Source organism: Arachis ipaensis, chromosome B10 (genome assembly GCF_059453495.1).
Source record: "Arachis ipaensis isolate K30076 ecotype BB chromosome B10, ASM5945349v1, whole genome shotgun sequence".
Classification (NCBI taxonomy): Eukaryota; Viridiplantae; Streptophyta; class Magnoliopsida; order Fabales; family Fabaceae; genus Arachis; species Arachis ipaensis.
In genome coordinates, this window is record NC_142435.1 from 112,760,443 (window position 1) to 112,783,980 (window position 23,538).

A 23,538-nucleotide genomic window follows, 5' to 3' on the forward strand; every position below is an offset into this window, starting at 1 on the left:
GTCTTTGTTGCTCCTCCCTCATTGCTTTTTGATCTTCTCTAATTTCATGAAGGATGATGGAGTGCTCTTGATGTTCCACCCTTAATTGTCCCATGTTGGAATTTAATTCTCCTAGGAAGGTGTTGATTTGCTCCTAATAGTTTTGTGGAGGAAAATGCATTTGAGGCATCTTCGGGATCTCCTGGTGATGAGCTTCATGCGTCTCTTGAGATCCATGAATGGGCTCTCTTGTTTGCTCCATCCTTTTCTTAGTGATGGGCTTTATGAGATGAATTTTTCCATCTCCAATGGCTCAGAGGTGGAAGCACTTGCCTTCCCTTTCCTCTTTCTTGAGGTTTCTCTGGCCTTAGGTGCCATTAATGGTAATGGAAAAACAAAAAGCTTATGCTTTTACCACACCAAACTTAGAATATTGCTCGCCCTCGAGCAAGAGAAGAAAGAATAGATGAAGAAGAAGAAGATATGGAGGAGAGGGGGGAGGGGTGTATTCGGCCAAGAAGAGAAGAGAGGGTTGTGTTGTGTGAAAATGAGGAAGAATGGAGGGCTATATATAGGGAAGGGAGGGGGGGTAAGGTTCGGCCACAAGGGTGGGTTTTGGGTGGGAAATTGATTTTGAATTTTAAAGGTAGGTGGGGTTTATGAGGTAGGTTTATGGGGAAGAGTGGATGGATGTGAGTGGTGAAGTGGTGATAGGGAAGAGAGATTGAGGTGATTGGTGAAGAGTTTTGGGGAAGAGTGTTTATGGGATTGTGTGAAAGAGGGGTGAGAAGAAGTGAGTGGAGGTAGGTGGGGATCCTGTGGGGTCCACAGATCCTGAGGTGATCCTGTGGGGTCCACAGATCCTGAGATGTTCAAGGATTTACAACCTTGCACCAAATTAGGCATGCAAAATGCCCTTGCACACAACTCTGGGCGTTCAGCGCCAGATTGGTGCTTGTTCTGGGCGTTGAACACCCATTTGTTGCCCATTTCTGGCGTTGAACGCCAGAACCATGCTTGTTCTGGGCGTTCAGCGCCAGCTCTTCTCCAGGGTGCAATTCTGGCGTTCAAACGCCCAGATGCTGCCCATTTTGGGCGTTCAGCGCCAGAACCATGCTCTGTTCTGGCGTTGAACGCCAGCCAGATGCTTCTTACTGGCGTTTAAATGCCAGTAAGGTCTTCCTCCAGGGTGTGATTTTTCTTCTGCTGTTTTTGATTCTGTTTTCAATTTTTATATTTATTTTGTGACTCCACATGATCATGAACCTAATAAAACATGAAAGAACAAGAAAAATAAAATTAGATAAATAAAAATTGGGTTGCCTCCCAACAAGCGCTTCTTTAATGTCAATAGCTTGACAGTGGGCTCTCATGGAGCCTCACAGATGTTCAGAGCATTGTTGAGACTTCCCAACACCAAACTTAGAGTTTGGATATGGAAGTTCAATACCAAACTTAGAGTTTGGTTATGGCCTCCCAACACCAAACTTAGAGTTTAACTGTGGGGGCTCTGGTTGACTCTATTTTGAGAGAAGCTTACTGTGCCTCTTTTCCATGTTTACAGAAGGGTAACCTTGAGTTGTAAACACAAGGGAGTCCTCATTCAATTGAAGGACTAATTCACCTCTGTCAACATCAATCACAGCTCTTGCTGTGGCTAGGAAAGGTCTTCCAAGGATGATGGATTCATCCTCATCCTTCCCAGTATCAAGGATTATGAAATCAATAGGGATGTAAAGGCCTTCAACCTTTACTAACACGTCCTCTACTTATCCATAAGCCTGTTTTCTTGAATTGTCTGCCATCTCTAATGAGATTTTAGTAGCTTGCACCCCAAAGATTCTCAGTTTCTCTATTACAGAGAGGGGCATGAGGTTTATCCCTGAACCAAGGTCACACAGAGCCTTTTCAAAGATCATGTTGCCTATGGTACAAGGTATTACGAACTTTCCAGGATCCTGTTTCTTCTGAGGCAATGTCAGTTGATCCAGATCACTTAGTTCATTGGTGAACAAGGGAGGTTCATCTTCCCAAGTCTCAATACCAAATAATTTGGCATTCAGCTTCATGATTGCACCAAGGTACTTGGTAACTTGATCTTCAGTAACATCCTCATTCTCTTCAGAAGATGAATACTCGTCAGAGCTCATGAAGGGCATAAGGAGGTTCAATGGAATCTCTATGCTCTCTAGATGAGTCTCAGATTCCTTTGGTTCCTCAAAGGAAAACTCCTTATTGATCACTGGACGTCCCAGGAGGTCTTCCTCACTGGGATTTACGTCCTCCCCTTCCTCTCCATGTTCGGCCGTGTTGACTATGTCAATGGCCTTGCACTCTCCTTTCGGATTTTCTTCTGTATTGCTTGGGAGAGTACTAGGAGGGATTTCAGTGATCCTTTTACTCAGCTGGCCCACTTGTGCCTCCAAACTTCTAATGGAGGACCTTGTTTCATTCATAAAACTTACAGTGGCCTTAGATAGATCAGAGACTAAGTTTGCTAAATTAGAGGTATTTTGTTCAGAGTTCTCTGTCTGTTGCTGAGTGGATGATGGAAAAGGTTTACTATTGTTAAACCTATTTCTTCCACCATTATTAAAGCCTTGTTGAGGCTTTTGTTTATCCTTCCATGAGAGATTTAGGTGATTTCTCCATGAGGGGTTATAGGTGTTTCCATAAGGTTCACCCATGTAATTCACCTCTGCTATTACAGAGTTTTCAGGATCATAAGCTTCTTCTTCAGAAGATGCCTCTTGAGTACTGTTGGATGCAGCTTGCATTCCATTCAGACTCTGAGAAATCATATTGACTTGCTGAGTCAATATTTTATTCTGAGCCAATATGGCATTCAGAGTATCAATTTCAAGAACTCCCTTCTTCATAGGCGTCCCATTACTCACAGGATTCCTCTCAGAAGTGTACATTAACTGGTTATTAGCAACCATGTCAATGAGTTCTTGAGCTTCTGCAGGCATTTTCTTTAAGTGAATGGATCCACCTGCAGAGGTATCCAATGACATTTTAGCTAATTCAGACAGACCATCATAGAATATGTCCAGGATGGTCCAGTCTGAAAGTATGTCAGAAGGACACTTTTTGGTCAGTTCTTTGTATCTCTCCCAAGCTTCATAGAGGGATTCACCTTCTTTCTGTCTGAAGGTCTGAACATCCACTCTAAGCTTACTAAGCTTTTGAGGAGGAAAGAACTTGGCTAAGAAAGCCGTGACCAGCTTATCCCAAGAGTTCAGGCTATCTTTGGGTTGAGAGTCCAACCACACTCTAGCTCTGTCTCTTACAGCAAAAGGGAAAAGCATGAGCCTGTAGACTTCAGGATCTAATCCATTAGTCTTAACAGTATCACAGATCTGCAAGAATTCAGTTAAGAACTGAAAAGGATCTTCAGATGGAAGTCCATGAAACTTGCAGTTCTGCTGCATCAGAGAAACTAGCTGAGGTTTCAGCTCAAAATTGTTTGCTCCAATGGTAGGGATGGAGATGCTTCTTCCATGTAAATTGGAATTTGGTGCAGTAAAGTCACCAAGCATCCTCCTTGCATTATTATTATTTTCGGCTGCCATCTCCTCTTCCTGTTCAAAAATTTCTGAAAGGTGCTTGCTGGATTGTTGTAATTTAGCTTCTCTTAGTTTCCTCTTCAGAGTCCTTTCAGGTTCTGGATCTGCTTCAACAAGAATATTCTTGTCCTTGCTCCTACTCATATGAAGGAGAAGGAAACAGAAAAATAATAATAGGGATCCTTTTTACCACAGGTATAGAGGTTCCCCTGTGTGAGTAGAAGAAGAAAAGGATGTAATGTAAAGAAAGAAAGAAGAGAAAATTCGAACACAGATGGAAGAGGGGGTTCGAATTTGGGTGAGATGAAGTGTTAGTAGATGAATAAATAAATAGAAGGAGATGAGAGAGAGAGAATTTTCGAAAATAATTTTTGAAAAAGAGTTAGTGATTTTCGAAAATAGTTTTTGAAAAAGGTTAGTAATTTTTCGAAAATTAAAATAAAAAATTAAAATAATTAGTCAATTAAAAAAGAAATTTTGAAAAAGAGGGAAGATATTTTCGAAAATTAGGGAGAGAGAGAGTTAGTTAGGTAGTTTTGAAAAAGATAAGAAACAAACAAAAAGTTAGTTAGTTAGTTGAAACAAATTTTGAAAATCAATTTTGAAAAGATAAGAAGAAAAGAAGTTAGAGAAGATATTTTAAAATCAAATTTTTGAAAAAGATATGATTTTGAAAAAGATAAGATAAAAAGATATTTTTGAAAAGATTTGATTGAAATTAGTTTTGAAAAAGATTTGATTTTTTTTTAAAATCACAATTAATGACTTGATTCACAAGAAATCACAAGATATGATTCTAGAACTTAAAGTTTGAATCTTTCTTAACAAGCAAGTAACAAACTTGAAATTTTTGAATCAAAACATTAATTGATGATGATATTTTCGAAAATTATGTGATAAAGATAAGAAAAAGATTTTTGAAAAATATTTTTGTAATTTTCGACAATAACTAAAAAGATTTTATTTTTGAAAAAGATTTTGAAAAAGATAAGATTTTTAAATTGAAAATTTGATTTGACTCATAAGAAACAATTGAATTTAAAATTTTTTTTAAAAAGTCAACTCAAATTTTCAAAATTTATGAGTGAAAAAGGGAAAGATATTTTTTTGATTTTTGAATTTTTATGATGAGAGAGAAAAACACTAAAAATGCTCAATGCATGGAAATTTTTAGATCAAAACAATGAATGCATGCAAGAATGCTATGAATGTCAAGATGAACACCAAGAACAATTTGAATGTCAAGATGAACATCAAGAACATATTTTTGAAAAAATTTTTAATGCAAAGAAAATATGCAAGACACCAAACTTAGAAATCTTTCATGTTTAGACTCTAACAAATGAAAAATGCATATGAAAAACAAGAAAAGATGCAAAACAAGAAAATATGAAGATCAAACAAGAAGACTTACCAAGAACAACTTGAAGATCATGAAGAACACATGCATGAATGCAATTTTCGAAAATGTAAGATGAATATGCAATTGACACCAAACTTAAAAATTGACTCAAGACTCAAACAAGAAACATGAAAAATATTTTTGATTTTTATGATTTTCTAATTTTTTTGTATTTTTATATATATTTTTTTTTCGAAAATTTTTTTGAAAAGTTTTTGAAAAATTTTTGAAAATAAAACAAAAAGAAAATTACCTAATCTGAGCAACAAGATGAACCGTCAGTTGTCCAAACTCGAACAATCCCCGGCAACGGCGCCAAAAACTTGGTGCACGAAATTGTGATCTCAGGCAACGGCGCCAGAAACTCTATACGCACGTCTTAATAAATCGTTTTTCATTCACAACTTCGATACAACTAACCAGCAAGTGCACTGGGTCGTCCAAGTAATAAACCTTACGTGAGTAAGGGTCGATCCCATAGAGATTGTTGGTATGAAGCAAGCTATGGTCACCTTGTAGATCTCAGTCAGGCGGATATAAAATAGTTATGGAGTTTTCGAAAATAAATAATAAAATAAGGATAGAAATACTTATGTAAATCATTGGTGAGAATTTCAGATAAGCGCATAGAGATGCTTTCGTTCCTCTGAACCTCTGCTTTCCTGCTGTCTTCATCCAATCAATCCTACTCCTTTCCATGGCTGGCTTTATGTAAGGACATCACCATTGTCAATGGCTACTTTTGATCCTCTCTGGAAAATGGTCCGATGCGCTGTCACTGCATGGCTAATCGTCTGGAGGCATCACCGTTGTCAATGGCTGCATCCCATCCTCTTGTGAAAATGGTCCAAATGCTCTGTCACAGCGCGGCTAATCATCTGAGGTTCTCGATCATGCTGGAATAGGATTCACCCTCCTTTTGCATCTGTCACTATGCCCAGCAATCGCGAGTTTGAAGTTCGTCACAATTATTCAATCCCAGAGTCCTACTCGGAATACCACAGACAAGGTTTAGACTTTCCGGACTCTCATGAATGCCGCCATCAATCTAGCTTATACCACGAAGATTCTGATTAAGAGATCCAAGAGATACTCATTCAATCTAAGGTAGAACGGAAGTGGTTGTCAGGCATGCGTTCATAGGGAATGATGATGATTGTCACGTTCATCACATTCATGTTGAAGTGCGAATGAATATCTTAGAAGCGGAATAAGTTGAGTTGAATAGAAAAACAGTAGTACTTTGCATTAATCTTTGAGGAACAGCAGAGCTCCACACCTTAATCTATGGAGTGTAGAAACTCTACCATTAAAAATACATAAGTGAAGGGTCCAGGCATGGCCGAATGGCCAGCCCCCAAAACGTGATCACAGGATCAAAAATACAATCTAGGATCTCCCAAAGATGTCTAATACAATAGTAAAAAGTTCTATTTATAATAAACTAGCTACTAGGGTTTACAGAAGTAAGTAATTGATGCATAAATCCACTTCTGGGGCTCACTTGGTGTGTGCTTGGGCTGAGCTTGAATGTTACACGTGCAGAGGCTCTTTCTGGAGTTGAACGTCAGGTTGTAACGTATTTCTGGCGTTCAACTCTGGTTTGTGACATGTTTCTGGCGTTTAACTCCAGACAGCAGCGTAGAACTCGCGTTCAACGCCCTTTTACGTCATCTAAACTCGGCCAAAGTATAGACTATTATATATTGCTGAAAAGCCCTGGATGTCTACTTTCCAACGCAATTGGAAGCGCGCCATTTTGAGTTTTGTAGCTCCAGAAAATCTACTTTGAGTGCAGGGAGGTCAGAATCCAACAGCATCAGCAGTCCTTCTTCAACCTCTGAATCTGATTTTTGCTCAAGTTCCTCAATTTCAGCCAAAAAATACCTGAAATCACAGAAAAACACACAAATTCATAGTAAAGTCCAGAAATGTGAATTTAACATAAAAACTAATGAAAACATCCCTAAAAGTAACTAGATTCTACTAAAAACATACTAAAAACAATGCCAAAAAGCGTATAAATTATCCGCTCATCAACCGACATAGTCTTCGACGCGATCAAATTTTTGGCACCGTTGCCGGGGAATGGTTGCAACATATGCCTTGATATTGGTTATGTAAATATGTGAATATTGTAGATAGTTTACTTTCTTTTAATACTTAGCTATAGTTTAGATTTCTTTTGCATGTGTGCTATGACTCCCAAGTTTGATGACTCGGTCTCAACCGAATTCTAGCTTAGCCGAGTTTGACCCTGAGATTGAAAGAACCTTGTTATACACTCGGAAAGCTAGACGGCGGTTGGATTATACGGCTAGTACTTCGGCCTCTCTTGAGGAACATATCGAATCACTAGACGGCACCGAGAGTGACTTGGAGTCCGCTACTTCCTATTCTTCTGTTGGAACTACTAATACATCTTTGCATCCTACACGTGAGCCATACATGGCAGAGCCACGACAGATAACTTTGCATGAGCAAGGAGCTCTGGATATCATACTTCAACATTTGCAAGCAAGGTATCCTAACCTTGATCCAAACTTTTAGTTGAAGAGTAGCTTGATAAATCTACTTCCTAAGTATCATGGGTTGCCGGGTCAAGACCCCATCCGACATCTAAGAGATTTTCAAGTTGCTTATTCTACGGCTTGAAGGCATGGAGCTAATGAGTTGGCTATTATGGTTTTTGCCTTCCCTTTCTCTCTTGAAGGGCAAGCAAAGATGTGGTTTTATTCACAACCGGATGAGATTATGACCAATTGGGATTTCTTGATAAGAGAGTTTCTAGATAAATGCTTCCCACAGGAGAAGACTGACTACATCCAGAAGGAGATTTCAGGTATAATGCAAAAGGACCAAGAGAGTTTGTATGAGTATTGGTCTTGGTTCAAGAGGCTATTGGAATCTTGTCCACACCATGGATTGAATACTCACTTGCTCATTAGTTACTTCACCGGAGGTCTTTGTGTGGAAGATAGAAGATTGCTCACCGCTTCTAGTGGCGGTTCCCTTTCAAAGAACAAGACGGAGGGAGAAGCTTGGAAATTGATAAATGATGTTGCCGAGGCTATACAACATGTAAGGGTGAGAAGTAATCCTCTCAAGGGTGTGGTAGAACTATCCCCTTCCGAAGCAAGCTTAACCAATGCGCTTGGGGACATGACCACTATCCTCACGCAAATACAAAAAGATCAAAAGGAATACTACTCCATCCAAGCCATCCAAGCCCCACCTCAAGTTGCTCAACTTGAAGGCCCTCCTAGAATTTATGGTTTGTGCTCTAGCACCACACATTACACCGATCAATGTCATCAAATTCAAGAGGAGCATGCCCTTGTCGTGGCCAATGTGAACTATTACAACCGTCCGGCATATCATTCTCAAGGCCAAAATAACTACTCTCATGGTAGTAATCAAAATCAAGGGTGGAGAGATAATGCACAAGGGAGAAATCAAAACCAAAGATGGAACAACTTTTTTTCTCACTATAATAACAACCAATCTTCATCTCAATACCACCACAACAACAACAACCACCAAGCTAACCAAAATCACCACAACCAAAACCAGAACAACTACACCAAATACCAAGCACCACACCATAGACAACAATTCAACCAATCATCTTCATCTTCCACCAATCAATTTGATGAGCTTAGAGCCGCTATGGAGAAACGGGACGGGAGCTACAAGGCTCAATTCGATACCATGGGCGCTCAATTGGCCAATCTTACCAGCATGATTTCTAAGATGTCCATGTCCTCCTCCAACAACACCAACCAACTCTCAAGCTCTTCTAGCCTTCCTTCCCAACCCCAACCAAACCCCAAGGGCGATCTCAACACCATCACTCTACGGTCGGGGACTACATTGGAGGAGATACCTCCTAGGGTCATGGAAGACATTCATGAAGAAGAGGTGGTCGTTGAAGCTCCACATGAAGAGGGGGAGGTAGAAAAAAGGCATCATGAAGAAGGAGTAAGCCTTAAGGAACCCAAGAGGAAAGCTATAGTGGATGAGTCCATTCCTATCTCATTCCCTTCCTTGATAAAGAAAGCAAAGAAGACCCCAGAATTTGATTTGAACATACTTCAAGTGTTCAAGAAAATTGAGGTAACTATACCGCTTCTTGATGCTATCTAACAAATTTCGAAGTATGCAAAATTTCTAAAAGACTTGTGTACACACAAGGATAGGATAGGAGACTTGGAGACATTATCCTTGGGTAGTTCAATTTCTTCCTTGATGGAATGGTACACGAAATTGTGATCTCTGAAATGGCGCAAAAAACTTGGTACGCACAATCGTAATCTCAACTCTTTTTCACAACTCCGCACAACTAACCAGCAAGTGCACTGGGTCGTCCAAGTAATAAACCTTACGTGAGTAAGGGTCGATCCAACAGAGATTGTCAGCTTGAAGCAAGCTATGGTCATCTTGTAAATCTCAGTCAGGCAGATTCAAATGGTTATGAGGTTTTGAGAATTAAAATATAAATAAAATATAAAATAAGATAAGAAATACTTATGTAATTCATTGGTAGGATTTCAGATAAGCGTATGGAGATGCTTGTTGCTTCTGAATCTCTGCTTTCCTACTATCTTCATTCAATCATTCATACTCCTTTCCATGGCAATTTGTATGTTGGGGGATCACCGTTGTCAATGGCTGTCGTCCGTCCTCTCAATGAAAATGGTCCAAATGCGCTGTCACCGCATGGCTAATCATCTGTCGGTTCTCACTCATGTTGGAATAGGATCCATTGATCCTTTTGCGTCTGTCACTACACCCAACACTCGCGAGTTTGAAGCTCGTCACAGTCATCCCATCCCAGATCCTACTCGGAATACCACAAACATGGTTTAGACTTTTCGGATCTCAGGAATGGCTGCCAATTCTAGCCTATACCACGAAGACCCTGATCTCAAGGAATTGAAGGCTCTGTTGTCAGGAGAGACAATCAAATGCATGGACCAGGAATCCAAGAGATATGCATTCAAGCTTGTTTTCATGTAGAACGAAAGTGTTTGTCAGGCACGCGTTCATAAGTGAGAATGGTGATGAGTGTCACTTGATCATCACATTCATCATGTTCTTGTGTGCGAATGAATATCTTAGAATAAGAATAAGCTTGAATTGAATAGAAAAACATTAGTACTTTGCATTAATTCATGAGGAACAGCATAGCTCCACACCTTAATCTATGGGGTGTAGAAACTCCACCATTGAAAATACATAAGTGATGAAGGTCCAGGCATAGCCAAATGGCCAGCCCCGAAACGTGTACAATATGATCTATGATAGCATAAAACTGATCATGGATGTAAAATAAATCACTAAAAGTAGTTTTTATACTAAACTAGTAGCTAGGGTTACAGAAAATAAGTAACTAAGTGTAGATAGTGCAGAAATCCACATCCGGGGCCCACTTGGTGTATGCTTGGGCTGAGCATTGAAGCTTTTACATGTAGAGACTCTTCTTGGAGTTAAACGAAAGCTTTGGTGCCAGTTTGAGTGTTTAACTCCAGCTTTTATGCTAGTACTGGCGTTTAACGCCAGAATAAGGTAGAAAGTGGGCGTTCAAACGCCAGTTTGCATTATCAAAACTTGGGCAAAGTATGGACTATTATATATTGATGGAAAGCCCAGGATGTTTACTTTCCAAAACAATTGAGAGGGCACGAATTGGGTTTCTATAGCTCCAGAAAATCCATTTCGCGTGCAGGGAGGTCAGAATCCAACAGCATTTGCAGTCCTTTTTCAGCCTCTGAATCAGAATTTTGCTCAAGTCCCTCAATTTCAGCCAGAAAATACCTGAAATCATAGAAAGACACACAAACTCATAGTAAAGTCCAGAAATATAAATTTTGCATAAATACTATTAAAAACATACTAAAAAGTAGCTAGATCCTACTAAAAACTTCCTAAAAACAATGCCAAAAAGCGTATAAATTATCCGCTCATCACAACACCAAACTTAAATTGTTGCTTGTCCCTAAGCAACTGAGAATCAAATAGGATAAAAAGAAGATAATATACTATAAATTCTAAAATATCAATGAAACTTAGCTCCAATTAGATGAGCGGGACTAGTAGCTTTTTGCCACTGAACAGTTTTGCCATCTCACTTTATCCTTTGAAGTTCAGAATGATTGGCATCTATAGGAACTCAGAATTTAGATAGTGTTATTGATTCTCCTAGTTTTGGCTCCTTTTCCATCATTCTTTCAAGAGCCAACAATGTTAACATTCATAAACAACGATTCCAAAAATATGCACTGTTCAAGCATTCATTCAGAAAACAAAAGGTATTGCCACCACATCAAAATAATTAAACTAATTTCAAGATAGAATTCGAAACCATGTACTTCTTGTTCTTTTGTAATTAAAACATTTTTCATTTAAGAAAGGTGTGGATTCATAGGACATTCATAGCTTTAAGGCATAGACACTAAGATACTAATGATCATGTAATAAAGACACAAATATAAATAAAACATAAAGCATAGTAAACGAAAAATAGAAAATAAAGAGCAAGGAAATTAAAGAACGGGTCCACCTTAGTGATGGCGGCTAGTTTTTCCTCTTGAAGATCTTATGGAGTGCTTGAGCTCCTCAATGTCTCTTCCTTGTCTTTGTTGCTCCTCCCTCATAGCTCTTTGATCTTCTCTAATCTCATTGAGAATGATGGAGTGCTCTTGGTGTTCCACCCTTAGTTGTCCCATGTTGGAACTTAATTCTCCTAGGGAGGTGTTAATTTGCTCCCAATAGTTTTGTGGAGGAAGGTGCATCCCTTGAGGCATCTCAGGGATTTCATGATGAGGAATTTCCTCATGCTCTTGTTGAGGTCCATGAGTGGGCTCTCTTGTTTGCTTCATCCTCTTTTTAGTGATGGGCTTGTCCTCTTCAATGAGGATGTCTCCCTCTATGACAATCCCAGCCGAATTACAGAGGTGGCAAATGAGGTGAGGAAAGGCTAACCTTACCAAAGTGGAGGACTTGTCAGCCACCTTGTAGAGTTCTTGAGGTATAATCTCATGAACTTCCACTTTCTCCCAATCATGATACTATAAATCATGATGGCCCGATCCACAGTTACTTTGGATCGGTTGTTAGTAGGAATGATAGAGCGTTGGATGAACTCCAACCATCCTCTAGCTACAGGCTTAAGGTCCGGTCTTCTCAATTGAACCGGTTTGCCTCTTGAGTCACTTTTCCACTGAGCTCCTTCCACACATATGTCCATGAGGACTTGGTTCAACCTTTGATCAAAGTTGAGCCTTCTAGTGTAGGGGCGTGTGTTTCCTTGCATCATTGGCAAGTTGAACGCCAACCTTACATTTTCCAGACTGAAATCTAAGTATTTCCCCCGAACCATTGTAAGCCAATTCTTTGGATTCGGGTTCATACTTTGATCATGGTTCCTAGTGATCCATGCGTTTGCATAGAACTCTTGAACCATTAAGATTCTAACTTGTTGAATAGGATTGGAGAGAACTTCCCATCCTCTTCTTCTAATCTCATGTCGGATCTCCGGATACTCACTCCTTTTGAGCTTGAAAGGGACCTCAGGGATGATCTTCTTCTTGGCCACAACTTCATAGAAGTGGTCTTAATGGACCTTTGAGATGAATCTTTCCATCTCCCATGACTCAGAAGTGGAATCTTTTGCCTTCTCTTTCCTCTTTCTAGAGGTTTCTCCGGCCTTAGGTGCTATAAATGGTTATGGAAAAACAAAAAGCAATGTTTTTACCATACCAAACTTAAAGTGTTTGCTCATCCTCGAGCAAAGAAGAAAGAATGAAGGAGAAGAAGAAGAAAATAGAGGAGATGGAGGGTGAGGGTGAGTTCGGCCAAGGGGGTATAAGGTGTTTGTGATGTGTGAAATTGAAGGAGTAATGAGGGGTATATATAGGAGTGGGGGGAGGCTTGGTTCATGTATTTAGGGTTGGGTTTGGGAGGGAAAAAGAGTCTTGAATTTGAAGGTAGGCGGTGTTTTGGGAAAAAGTGAATGAGGTAATTGGTGAAGGGTATTTGGGGAAGAGGGTAAGATTTGATAGGTGAAGGGTATTTGGGGAAGAGTGTTATAGAAATATGTGAAGAGGAGAGAAGAAGAGGTGGGGTAGGTGGGGATCCTGTGGGGTTCACAGATCCTGAGGGGTCAAGGACTTTAACATCCCTGCTCTATTTAGGCGTACAGGACGCCCTTAGAGTGCAATTCTGGCATTAAACGCCAGATTGCTGCTAGTTTCTGGCATTTAACGCCAGCTTTTCTCCCTTTCTTGGTGTTTAACGCCAACTTGGTGCCCTGTTCTGGCGTTAAACGCCAGTCTGGTGCCTATTTCTGGCATTAAACGCCAGTCTGGTGCCTATTTCTGGCATTAAACGCCCAGAATGGTGCCAGACTGGGCGTTTAACGCCCATTCTGCTACTCTTACTGGCGTTTAAATGCCAGTAAGCTCTTCATCCAGGGTGAGCTATTTTTAATGCTGTTTTTCATTCTGTTTTTGATTTTTTAGTTGTTTTTGTGACTTCACATGATCATCAACCTAAAGAAAACATAAAATAACAATGGAAGATAAATAGATATAATTAAATAACATTGGGTTGCCTCCCAATAAGCGCTTCTTTAATGTCAATAGCTTGACAGTGAGCTCTTATGGAGCCTCAGATAATCAGAGCAGGGTTGGGGCCTCTCAACACCAAACTTAGAGTTTGGTTGTGACCTCTCAACACCAAACTTAGAGTTTGGTTGTGGCCTCCCAACACCAAACTTAGAGTTTGAATGTGGGGTTTTATTTGACTCTATATTGAGAGAAGCTTTTCATGCTTCCTCTCCATGGTTACAGAAGGAGAACCTTGAGTCTTGAATACAAGGTAGTCCTTATTCAACTTAAGGACCAACTCTCCTCTGTCAACATCAATCACAGCTTTTGCTGTGGCTAGGAAGGGTCTGCCATGGATGATAGATTCATCCTCATCCTTCCCAGTGTCTAGGATTATGAAATCAACAGGGGGTGTAAAGGCCTTCAACCTTCACTAGCACGTCCTCTACTAGTCCATAAGCCTATTTCATTGATTTGTTTGCCATCTCTAGGGAGATTCTTGCAGCTTGTACCTCAAAGACTCCCAATTTCTCCATTACAGAGAGTGGAATGAGGTTTATCCCTGACCCTAAGTCACATAGAGCCTACTCAAAGGTCATGGTGCCTATGGTACAAGGTATGAAGAATTTTCCGGGATCTGGTTTCTTCTGAGGTAATGTCTGCCTCATTAATGCATTCAGTTCATTGGTGAACAAGAGAGGTTTATCCTCCCAAGTCTCAGTACCAAATAACTTGGTATTCAGCTTCATGATTGCTCCTAGATATTTAGCAACTTGCTCTTCAGTGATGTCTTCATCCTCTTCAGAGGAAGAATATTCATCAGAGCTCATGAATGGCTGAAGGAAGTTCAATGGAATCTCTATGGTCTCTGTATGAGCCTCAGATTCCTTTGGTTCCTAAAAGGGAAACTCCTTTCTGTCCAGAGGACATCCCATGAGGCTTTTCTCACTGGGATTCACGTCTTCCTCACTCTCTCCAGGTTCGGCCATGTTGGTCATGGTTATGGCCTTGCACTCTCTCTTGGGATTTTCTTCTGTATTATTTGGGAGAGTACTGGGAGGAGTTTCAGTAATCTTCTTACTCAGCTGACCCACCTGTGCCTCCAAATTTCTAATGGAGGACCTTGTTTCATTCATGAAACTTAGTGTGATCTTGGATAGATCAGATACTATGGTTACCAGGCCAGAATGGCTCTGTTTAGAATTCTCTGTCTGTTGCTGAGAAGATGATGGAAAAGGCTTGCTATTGCTAAACCTATTTCTTCCACCATTATTATTGAAGCCTTGTTGGGGCTTCTGTTGGTCCTTCCATGAGAAATTTGGATGATTTCTCCATGAAGGATTATAGGTGTTTCCATAGGGTTCTCCCATGTAATTCACCTCTGCCATTGCAGGGTTCTCAGGATCATAAGCTTCTTCTTCAGAAGATGCTTCTTTAGTACTGTTGGATGCAACTTGCAATCCATTCAGACTCTGAGAAATCATATTGACTTGCTGAGTTAATATTTTGTTCTGAGCCAATATGGCATTCAGAGTATCAATTTCAAGAACTCCTTTCTTCTGAGTTGTCCCATTATTTACAGGATTCCTTTTAGAAGTGTACATGAATTGGTTATTTGCAACCATTTCAATGAGTTCCTGAGCTTCTTCAGGTGTCTTCTTCAGATGAAGAGATCTACCAGCAGAGTTGTCCAATGACATCTTGGACAGTTCAGACAGACCATCATAGAATATGCATATGATGCTCCATTCTGAAAGCATACTAGAAGGACACCTTCTGATCAATTGCTTATATCTTTCCCAAGCTTCATAGAGGGATTTGCCTTCCTTCTGCCTGAAGGTTTGGACTTCCACTCTAAGCTTACTCAATTTTTGAGGTGGAAAGAACTTTGCCAAGAAGGCATTGACCAGATTTTTCCAAGAGTTCAGGCTGTCCTTAGGTTGTGAGTCCAACCATGTCCTAGCTCTGTCTCTTACAGCAAAAGAGAAAAGCATAAGTTTGTAGACCTCAGGGTCAACCCCATGAGTCTTAACAGTGTCACAGATTTACAAGAACTCAGCTAAAAACTGATGAGGATCTTCCAATAGAAGTCCATAATACTTGCAATTCTACTGCATTAGAGAAACTAATTGAGGCTTAAGCTCAAAGTTGTTTGCTTCAATTGCAGGAATTGAGATGCTCCTTCCACAGAAGTCAGAAGAGGGTGCAATAAAGTCACCAAGCATCTCCCTTGCATCTCCATCATTGTTGTTGGGTTCGGCCATGTTTGTTTTGTCTGCTTCCTTTTCGAAAATTTCTGTTAGGTCCTCTCCAGAGAGTTGTGCTTTAGCTTCTCTTAGCTTTCTCTTCAAGGTCCTTTCAGGTTCAGGATCAGCTTCAACAAGAATGCCTTTGTCCTTGTTCCTGCTCATATGATAGATAAGAAGACAAAGAAAGTATGGAATCCTCTATGTCACAGTATAGAGATTTCTTGAGGTGTCAGAGGAAAAGAAGAATAGAAGGATAAGGTAGAGAGGAGAATTCGAACTTATAGAGAGGGAATGAGTCCGAATTGCTAATGGAGGAGAAGTGTTAGTCTTAAATAGAAAAAGGTGAGAAGGGGAAAAAATATTTGAAAACGAATTTTTAAATAAAACTAAAAATTTTAAAATAATTAAAAAGAATTTTGAAAAAGTGGATGATGGTTTTCGAAAATTAAAAGTGAGAAAGTGGTTAAGTGATTTTGAAAAAGATTTTGATATTGGCAATCAAAAAGATATGATTGAAAATTATTTTGAAAAAGATGTGATTGAGAAGATATGATTGAGAAGATATGATTGAAAAACAATTTAAAAAGATTTAATTTTTAAAATTAATGACTTGGCTAACAAGAAATTTAAAAGATGTGATTCTAAAATTCAAATATTGAACCTTTCTTAACAAAGAAGTAACAAACTTGAAATTTTTGAATCAAACTATTAATTGGTAGCAAGGATTTTCGAAAATGGTGAGAGAAAAATGGAAAGGATTTGAGTTTGAAAAAGATATGATAAAAAATATTATTTGGAAAAGATTTGATTTTGAAAAATTTTGAAGATTTGAAAAAGAATTGAATTGAAAACAAAATCTCCCCTCCTGTGCCATCCTGGCGTTAAACGCCCAGAATGGTATCCATTCTGGCGTTTAACGTCCAAAATACTACCCTTTTGGGCGTTTATCGCCCAGCCAGGTACCCTGGCTGGCGTTTAAACGCCGGTTTTCCTTCCTCACTGGGCGTTTTGAACGCCCAGCTTTTTCTCTGTAATTCCTCTGCTGTATGTTCTGAATCTTCAATTCTCTGTATTATTGACTTGAAAAGACATAATTTTGAAATTTTTTTTGAATTTTTAATGATGAAAAACAATAAAATGAAACTAATCATGGAGAACTAAGATCAGATAAACAATGCATGCAAGACACCAAACTTGGAAATTTTCATATTGGAGACACTAACAAATTGAAAATGCATATGAAAAATAACAAAAGATGCAAAGCAAGAGAATTTAAAGATCAGACCCAATAAAATCATCAAGAACGACTTGAAGATTAACAAAGAATATCATGCATAAAATTTCGAAAAATGCAAGAAAAGGAAAAATATGCAATTGCCACCAAACTTAAAATTTGACACTAGACTCAAACAAGAAATACAAAATATTTTTGGTTTTATGGTTTTATAAAATTTTTTGTATTTTTTTCAAAAATTAATTGGAAAAAGAGAAAATAAGGAATTCAAAATTTTTAATGAGAATTCCAGGAATCATGCAATGTTAGTCTAAAACTCCAGTTCAGGAATTAGACATGGCTTACTAGCCAGCCAAGCTTTCAGTGAAAGCTCCGGTCCAAAACACTAGACATGGCCAATGGCCAGCCAAGCTTTAGCAGTTCATTACACTCAACAGCAAGATTGATAGAAATCAACAAGCTCTTGTGATGATAAGTTGAAACCTCGGTCTAAAAGTTTAGACATGGTTTCACAACCAGCCGGACTTCAACAAATCATCATGAAACTATAGAATTCATTCTCAAAAATTCTGAAGACATAGAATAATTTATTTTTTTGAAAAATTTTCGAAAATAAAAAGCTTAAAAAAATAAAATAAAATTACCTAATTTGAGCAACAAGATGAACCGTCAGTTGTCCAAACTTGAACAATCCCCGGCAACGGCGCCAAAAACTTGCTGCACGAAATTGTGATCTCTGAAATGGCACCAAAAACTTGGTACGCACAATCGTAATCTCAACTCTTTTTCACAACTCCGCACAACTAATCAGCAAGTGTACTGGGTCGTCCAAGTAATCAACTTTACGTGAGTAAGGGTTGATCCCACGGAGATTGTCGGCTTGAAGCAAGCTATGGTCATCTTGTAAATCTCAGTCAGGCAGATTCAAATGGTTATGAGCTTTTGAGAATTAAAATATAAATAAAATATAAAATAAGATAGAAATACTTATGTAATTCATTGGTGGGATTTCAGATAAGCGTATGGACATGCTTGTTGCTTCTGAATCTCTGCTTTCCTACTGTCTTCATTCAATCATTCATACTCCTTTCCATGGCAAGCTGTATGTTGCGATCACCATTGTCAATGGCTATCGTCCGTCCTCTCAGTGAAAATGGTCCAAATGTGCTGTCACCGCACGGCTAATCATCTGTCGGTTCTCACTCATGTTGGAATAGGATCCATTGATCCTTTTGCGTCTGTCACTACGCCCAACACTCGCGAGTTTGAAGCTCGTCACAGTCATCTCATCCCAGATCCTACTCAGAATACCACAGACAAGGTTTAGACTTTCCGGATCTCAGGAATGGCCGCCAATAATTCTAGCCTATACCATGAAGACCCTGATCTCAAGGAATTGAAGGCTCTATTGTCAGGAGAGACAATCAAACGCATGGACTAGGAATCCAAGAGATATGTATTCAAGCTTATTTTCATGTAGAACGGAAGTGTTTGTCAAGCACGCGTTTATAAGTGAGAATGGTGATGAGTGTCACTTTATCATTACATTCATCATGTTCTTGTGTGCAAATGAATATCTTATAATAAGAATAAGCTTGAATTGAATAGAAAAATAATAGTACTTTACATTAATTCATGAGGAACAGCAGAGCTCCACTCCTTAATCTATGGGGTGTAGAAACTCCACCGTTGAAAATACATAAGTGATGAAGGTCCAGGCATGGCCAAATGACCAGCCCCCAAACGTGTACAATATGATCTATGATATCATAAAACTGATCAAGGATGTAAAATAAATCACTAAAAGTAGTTTTTATACTAAACTAGTAGCTAGGGTTACAGAAAATAAGTAACTAAGTGCAGATAGTGCAGAAATCCACTTCCGAGGCCCACTTGGTGTGTGCTTGGGCTGAGCATTGAAGCTTTCATGTGTAGAGACTCTTCTTGGAGTTAAACGCCAGCTTTGGTGCCAGTTTGGATGTTTAACTCCAGCTTTTATGCCAGTTCTGGCGTTTAACGCCAGAATAGGGTAGAAAGTGGGCGTTCAAACGCCAGTTTGCGTTATCAAAACTCGGGCAAAGTATGGACTATTATATATTGCTAGAAATCCCATGATGTCTACTTTCCAGCACAATTGAGAGCGCGCCAATTGGGTTTCTGTAGCTCCATAAAATTCATTTCGAGTGCAGGGAGGTCAGAATCCAACAGCATCTGCAGTCCTTTTTCAGCCTCTGAATCAGAATTTTGCTCAGGTTCTTCAATTTCAGCCAGAAAATACATGAAATCACAGAAAGACACATACTCATAGTAAAGTCTAGAAATGTGAATTTTTCATAAATACTAATAAAAACATACTAAAAAGTAGCTAGATCCTACTAAAAACTACCTAAAAACAATGCCAAAAAGCGTATAAATTATCCGTTCATCATGGAACCTATTCCAAAGAAATGTGGTGACCCTGGACCTTGTTTGGTGTCTTGTTGTATTGGTGGGCACACTTTTCATGACTGTATGTGTGATCTAGGAGCTTGCGTAAGCATCATGCCACTTTCTATCTTTGTGCGGTTGAATTTAGCTCCATTAAAGAAGTCGGCGGCGAAGTTTGCCTTAGCCGATAAGAGTGTGATCACTGTGATGGGAATAGTAGAAGATGTACTTGTGGCAATCAAGGACTTGGTCTTTCCAGTTGACTTTTACATCCTTGAAATATCTCCAACAGAAAATAGAAGCTCATCCTCTGTTCTACTTGGTTGACCCTTCCTCAAGACCTCTAAATTCAAGTTAGATGGCTTCACCGGTACATATTCCTTTGAGGTTGGAGATAAAACTATCAAGTTCAATTTGGAAGAAGCCATGAAGCATCCTCCCGAAGAGCATTCCGTTCTTCGATGTGATGTAATCGATGAAGTGGTAGCGGAAGTGGAAGAAGACGAGCACAACAAGCTATGCTACCCTATTGTTGAAGAGACGGATGACCAAGAGGATAAACATGAGAAAGTTGTTGAGAATGAACTCCGTGAGCTTGATAAAAAGGAACCTTAGCTTGAGGTAAAGAGTGAACTGAAGCCTCTTCCATCTCACTTGAAGTATGCTTTCTTAGAGGATAACCAACAGTTTCCAGTCATTATTGCTGGTGAGCTTTCTAGTAAAGAAGAAGAGAAGCTCCTAGATGTTCTAAGAAAGTACAAGAAGGCAATCGGTTGGAGCCTAGCCGATATTGTGGGGATTGACCCTCGCAAGTGCATGCATCGTATATTTCTCCAAGAGGGAGCTAGGCCGGTTAGGCAACTGCAAATGAGGCTCTACCTGACCATCCTTGATGTGGTAAAGAAAGAGGTCACTAGACTACTTGATGTGGGTATCATATACCCAATTTCTGACAGTGAGTGGGTGAGCCCGGTCCAGGTTGTTCCCAAGAAATCGGGCATCACTGCGGTTAAAAAGGATGATGGTGAAGTGGTCACCAAAAGAGTACAAAATGCATGGCGAGTGTGCATCGATTATAGAAGGTTGAATGTGGCCACAAGGAAGGACCACTACCCTTTGCCCTTTATCGATCAGATGTTGGACCGTTTGGCGGGTAAATCCCATTATTGCTTTCTTGATGGATTCATTGGTTACTTCCAGATTCACATTGCTCCTGAAGATCAGGAAAAGACCACATTCACTTGCCCTTTTGGCACCTTTTCCTACAAAAGGATGCCATTTAGACTATGTAATGCACCTGCTACTTTTCAGCGGTGTATGACCAGTGTCTTTTCTGATCTAATGGAGAATTGTCTGGAAGTCTTTATGGATGACTTCAGTGTTTATGGAACTTCATTTGATTGTTTCTTAGAGAACTTGGCCAAAGTCTTAGCTATATGTGTTGACACTAACCTTGTCTTGAATTTTGAAAATTGTCACTTTATGGTAAGGCAAGGTATAGTGTTAGGACATGTGGTATCTAGTGAAGGCATTTCTGTAGACCCGGCCAAGGTAGATGTTATCACCACTTTACCTCACCCCTCATCTGTGAGGGAGGTCCGCTTGTTTTTGGGACATGCAGGATTCTATAGGCGCTTTATCAAAGATTTCAGCAAGATTGCTTTGCCATTGTCGCGCCTACTCCAAAAAGATGTGGATTTTGAGTTTGACAGTGCATGTGTGAATGCATTTGAAGAGCTAAGGAGAGTTTTCACCACGGCACCGATTGTGCGAGGCCCCAACTGGACGTTGCCATTCGAGATAATGTGCGATGCGTCAAACCATGCTGTAGGTGCCGTGCTTGCACAGCGCGATGGTAAACTCCCTTATGTTATTGCTTACTCTTCTAAACCATTGGATGCAGCACAATCCAACTATACCACTACGGAAAAGGAACTCCTAGCTATTGTTCATGCTTTAGATAAATTCAGATCTTATTTGCTAGGGTCCAAGATAGTAGTATACACGGATCATGCAGCTTTAAAGTACTTATTGACAAAGAATGAGTCAAAACCTAGACTCATACATTGGATCTTGCTTTTGCAAGAATTCGACATTGAGATTAGGGACCGGAGTGGGTCTCAAAACTTGGTGGCGAATCATTTAAGCCGCCTTGAGAATTTAAAATTTGACCCATTTCCGATCAATGACTCATTCCCATTGGATAGTTTGCATGGTGTGTCGGATAGCTTTCCTTTGTTTGCCCCAATGGCGAACTACTTGGTTGCGAAAATCTTCCCTCCCAACTTTTCTAAAAACCAAAGGGACAAGTTGAGGAGTGACTCCACATATTACATTTGGGATGACCCTCACTTGTGGAAGAGAGGCGTAGACCAAGTAATTCGAAGATGTGTGCTAGAATCTGAAATTCAACCTATTCTTGAAGCTTGCCATTCGTCCAAATATGGTGGCCACTTTGGCCCACAAAGGATAGCTAAAAAGGTATTGGATTGTGGATTCTGGTGGCCAACCTTATTCAAGGATGCTAACTCTTTCTGTGTGTCTTGCCATCAGTGTCAGAAGTCGGGAAACACGTCCCAAATGGATGAGATGCCTCAGCAACCTATGTTGTTCTGTGAGATATTTGATGTATGGGGCATTGACTTTATGGGACCGTTTCCCAACTCAAGTGGGTATCTATATATTCTGTTAGCAGTTGACTACGTGTCAAAGTGGGTAGAAGCAATACCTACCCGCCTTGACGATGCCAATAGCGTCGTTTCTTTTGTTAGAAATCACATTGTATGCCGTTATGGGTCGCCACGAGCAATTGTGAGCGACTAAGGATCCCACTTTTGTAACAGGAAAGTAGAAGCACTGCCCAAGCACTATGGCGTATTGCATAAGGTCGCCACTGCTTAACACCCACAGACCAACGGGAATGCAGAAGTGTCCAACCGGGAGATAAAGAGAATCTTGGAGAAAGTGGTAAATCCACAAAGGAAGGTGATGAGCGGATAATTTATACGCTTTTTGACATTGTTTTTAGTATGTTTTTAGTAGGATCTAGTTACTTTTAGGGATGTTTTCATTAGTTTTTATGTTAAATTCACATTTCTGGACTTTACTATGAGTTTGTGTGTTTTTCTGTGATTTCAGGTATTTTCTGGCTGAAATTGAGGGACTTGAGCAGAAATCAGATTCAGAGGTTGAAGAAGGACTGCTGATGCTGTTGGATTCTGACCTCCCTGCACTCAAAGTGGATTTTCTGGAGCTACAGAACTCGAAATGGCGCGCTTCCAATTGCGTTGGAAAGTAGACATCCAGGGCTTTCCGGCAATATATAAGAGTCCATACTTTGGTCAAGAATAGATGACGTAAACTGGCGTTCAACGCCAGCTTTCTACCCAAATCTGGCGTCCAGCGCCAGAAAAGGAGCCAAAACCAGAGTTGAACGCCCAAACTGGCACAGAAACTGGCGTTCAACTCCAAGAAGGACCTCTACACGTGCAACACTCAGGCTCAGCCCAAACACACACCAAGTGGGCCCAGGAAGTGGATTTATGCATCAATTACCTACTCATGTAAACCCTAGTGACTAGTTTATTATAAATAGGACCTCTTACTATTGTATTAGACATCTTTGGTCTCAGTTTTAATCCATTGTTCATCTTAGGAGACTATTGATCACGTTTTAGGGGGCTGGCCATCTCGGCCATGCCTGGACCTTCACTTATGTATTTTTAACGGTAGAGTTTCTACACTCCATAGATTAAGGTGTGGAGCTCTGCTGTTCCTCAAAGATTAATGCAAAGTACTACTGTTTTCTATTCAATTCATCTTATTTCACTTCTAAGATATCCATTCGCACCCAAGAACGTGATGAAGGTGATGATTATGTGTGACGCTCATCATCCTTCTCCTTTATGATCGCGTGCCTGACAAACACTTCTGTTCTACATGAAATAAGCTAGAATGAATATCTCTTAGATCTCTTAATCGGAATCTTCGTGGCGTAAGCTAGAATGATGGCGGCATTCAAGAGAATCCGGAAAGTCTAAACCTTGTCTGTGGTATTCCGAGTAGGATT

At 39.9% G+C, this 23,538-nt stretch overlaps 1 non-coding gene across 1 annotated transcript; it reads left to right on the plus strand.

The window, feature by feature from the left end:
* The first annotated feature begins 3,054 nt into the window (after positions 1 to 3,054).
* On the plus strand, positions 3,055 to 3,158 carry LOC148581334 (small nucleolar RNA R71). The gene has a single exon (XR_015894739.1). It is a non-coding gene; the product is annotated as a small nucleolar RNA R71 (small nucleolar RNA).
* Positions 3,159 to 23,538: the final 20,380 nt, after the last annotated feature.